The sequence below is a fragment of the Solanum dulcamara genome, chromosome 3 (assembly GCF_947179165.1).
Source record: "Solanum dulcamara chromosome 3, daSolDulc1.2, whole genome shotgun sequence".
Lineage (NCBI taxonomy): Eukaryota > Viridiplantae > Streptophyta > Magnoliopsida > Solanales > Solanaceae > Solanum > Solanum dulcamara.
The window spans coordinates 48,232,216-48,236,256 of NC_077239.1; the positions used below are offsets into that span (position 1 = coordinate 48,232,216).

Consider the following 4,041-nt stretch of genomic DNA (forward strand, 5'->3'; position numbering starts at 1 on the left):
CAGAGTTGGCTGCCAAGTGGTGTCAAAATTTCCTCGCCCACTGGCCCATATAGCCTTTCTGTGGTTTGCCTATCATTAACTAGTACTATGTTGAAGAACTGTGGAATTCGAGTGCGTCGTCAGTTAGCAATTAGCTAATCCTTCTTGTCTTGCTTAATTCCTTTTTACAATACTCTCAACGTAACTTATAGTACTACAGGTACATAATCTCATGTCATTTCTCCACCGCTAGTTCAGATTCTTCCATCTCGTGCGATCACACCAGCACTAATGCTCTTAATTCCACTAGAATTTAGAAGTTAAGCATGCTTGGGCGAGAGAAATACTAGGATGGGTGACCTCCTTGGGAATTCCTCATGTCGTGTTTCATGGTAATCCTTGCAATGATGTGTGGGGCACTCAACTTAGCCCAAGATTTGTCTTAGCGTCGTCTCACTAGTCTTTAGGTGTTGCCTTACCCTTTCCTCTGTTAACTTGCAACTGGTATAGGGGTAGATCTTTAGTTCCACTACAACCATGTCCTTTTTTGGTCATTTTGGTTTAACTCCTCCTATTGTGTTCACCCCTTTTTGTACGCATCCATTCAGTAGGGTTGGCTACCGAGTAGCGCTAAAGTTTGTTCATATAGTGACCTCTAGAGCCACTTTGAGTTCTGTCTATCCTTAGCTGGCATAGTTTTAAAGGAATTTGACATATAAGCTTGCCAATCCTATAGTAACCAGTTAGTCCGGTACGTCTTATTTAAACCGTTTCACAATTTTTCCTTACCCCCGCTTATAACCTTCTTGACACATTCTCGTGTCATTCTTTACCTTTACGAGAATATGAGAGAGTGAAATAAATACCTAATCGCACTTCTTTCTATTTCCTTATTTACTCCTTGCTCATCTTCTACCACAGGAGTCTTGCTATTTCTTTTCCTTGGTTATTTATCTATCGTAATATTATTTGCGACCAACTCTATAGCCAACATTTGGCTTTTGATCTAACATGCTGTCATTATCCTTCGTAGTGTCCCTTGAGTTATTCGATGTCCTTTCATTGCTATACTCTTTTTCTTTTATATGTGCCCACCTTCTATTGTTATATCGTTCAGGGTCTCGTCAAAACTTCTTAACATTGTCTTACACACCATTCTGACTTCTATCCAATTACTAGTGGCTTCCAGATCTTTCTAACTTGGTTCAGCAAGGGATCTTATTATAGTTTACACATCCGTCTCAAGCATGTTGCCCAATCAATTACATCCATCTTACCCTGGAAATCCTCTCACTTGCTTCTCCCCTTTAGAGGGTACTTATACTTTTACCTGCTTATACCTTGCTCTATCTCTCTAGGTCCAGTCTCAAATTCGTCCAGCTTCCTTCCCAGTCTACTTAGTACTTCATCATGTCCCCATTTTCCGTACATTTTATAACCTGATTATCCACGTATGGAACCTTGGCTAAATCACAAATCAACTGGAACCTTTCCATACATAGTACGACATCTCCTTTATTAATCTGTACTTAAGTAAGGGGACTCATGGAATAACTTGTCCAAGGCCACATTTTACTTATCTTTATCAAAATTTAACTAGTACCTATAGTCGTTCCAATTTTAATTAGGCGGTGCTAGTATTCTGATGATAAATGTTCAAGGTTCTATTGAAATTGTAGCTTTACCCCAACCTATATCCTTTATTCCTTGGGGTGAATATAGGTTACACCAATTATTCCTTAAGTACACCACAAGTACAACACTTTACTTCGGCGACAATTCAACTATAGCGACTCCAATTTAGTTTGTTTTGAACGTCAATAATTTCTATGACATTTTCACATTTCCAGCGACCTATAGGGAGTGCAACACACTCCATAAAAAAACTAAAAAGTCCAAATTAAAAGGAGAAACCATACCTTACCCGAAATTGGCCATAACTACCAAATTGCAACTCGGAACTTCTCTAAACGTGCTGAAATTGAGAGGACTATTTGTATCGCGTCCTTGCTTCCCCGAAATGGAATTTTATGTTATCAAACACCATTATATAACCGTGGTATACCTTCAATATTTAATTCACGGAAAGGAACTCGGAGGCTTACCTTGGCAGCCCCAAACTCGTAGCTTCCTCTTCTTTCCCTCCAATTTTTTTCTCTTCTAGTTTCTAAGTGTAGGGATGAAGAAATAAATCCGTAGACATTGTAACATACATATATAACTCCCCACGTGCTTGATAAACACCATAGATAATTAATTTGCGAAAGAAAATCGGAACTCACCTTGAATTCTTGGCCTTGGCCGTAGGTGCTCTCTCTTAGTCTTTAGGATATTTTGTTTCCTTTTCCAAATGATGAAAATTATATTTGAGGTCTAAACTGAAGTTTACTCATACTTACATGTGTATATACACTCCTTTAGGAGGTGACACCTGTCAGCCCCAGGGGTGACATGTGTCAAGCCCTTATTGGGCCACGAATCCCTACATAGCCTCCAAGGCTGCCACGTGGCAGTGGTGACCACCTCCCCCCAAGCCGGTGGGTCACCTACTTGACCCTAATCAGGTGGGACACCTTCTTGCTTGAGGTTCTACCACGTGTCACTTTTTTATTGGCTGCCATGTATCATCTTTTCCCCTTCCTTGTGGGTTCATAATCTCGTCCTATTTTAAGAGCCTATGTAATCCGTGCTACATAAGCTTTATATGTGCTTATGTATCTCAAGTGTATAAGACTTCTAAATTGGTAGCTTACATAGGTAAATTGAGTCCTACGACTCATTACTTGGCGTCCAACTTCTTCCAGATTCTTACGACCCTATTTCCAACCTTCCCTCTCACAGGTTATTGCATTCTTCTTTCCTTAGAGTTGTTCGATGTGTGAGGATAGTAGGGGTATCATGGCCACTTTCAAGAAGTTTAGGAACATGTTCCAAGGTCCAAAAGTGCGGGGTGTAAGATCCTTTCCCCCTTTATAATATTCGTCCTCGAATGTTAACTTACCTCGTAGGGTTTCACAAGGATTTTGGGGGTTCTGTATAATTGTCGTTTCCCCTCCATTTAGGGGTTTATACTACCTTTGTATATAAGGAACAAGTACGGATATCTTCTCCATTCCTTTTTTTTGACTTCCCCGGTTATCCCCTTTCTGGTTTTTGTTTTATCCCAATACCTTGATGGAAGTCACGTCCTAGTATGCAACCTTCTAACTTGCCGATCCAAGATGGCTATAGGTTGTTCCTCACTAGACTCCAATTCCTCAACATCATCTATGGGACATACTCTGGGTGGCTCACTAGTACCCTTGCGAAGCATTCCTATCTGATAGACTGGGTGTATAGTTTTCCAATAACGTGGTTAGCTCAACTTACCGACAACTTTTCCCACCTTACGAGAAACTTGACAAGATCCAGTGTATTTTAGGATAAGTTTCCTTTTCTCACCGAATCATAGTACTTCCTTCCTTAGTGATTCTGTTATGAACACCTAATCATCAGTTTGAACCCTGTATATCATTGTCGATTATCTACATGTCACTTCTGCCGATTCTAGGCTGCTAGTCAATATCTTGCTTAATCATGTCTGGGCCTTTTATTCTTTATCCCAATAGGGGGACGTACATACTTTACCATACAATATCTTGTAGGGGGTCATCTGGATCCTAGAATTATAGCCATTCTTCTGGCAGACTTAATAAGTGGTAGACGATCGTCCCAGTTACTCTTAAAGGCAACCACGCAGGCTCATAATATATCTTTGAGCATTTTGATAGTGCACTCAATCTGTCCAGTAGCTTGAGGGAAAAATGTGGTACTAAGACCTACCTATGTTCCCGATCTGTTCTTGGACTAATCTCCAGACATTAATTGTCATTAAAGTCCCTCTATCTATGCTAATAGCTGGGGGAAACTCATGGAGTCTTACTACCTCCCTGACCTATAACTTCACCTAGTTTCAGCTGCATAGGTGGTCTTGATTGAAAGCAAATGGGTTAATTCATTAGCCTACTCACAATAACTCGTATAGCACCCTACTTATGCTAAGCATAGAATAGGTGCTAACTG

At 40.3% G+C, this 4,041-nt stretch overlaps 1 pseudogene; it reads left to right on the forward strand.

Moving 5' to 3' along the window:
- Positions 1-248: 248 nt before the first annotated feature.
- Positions 249-368, forward strand: LOC129883863 (5S ribosomal RNA; annotated as a pseudogene).
- Positions 369-4,041: the final 3,673 nt, after the last annotated feature.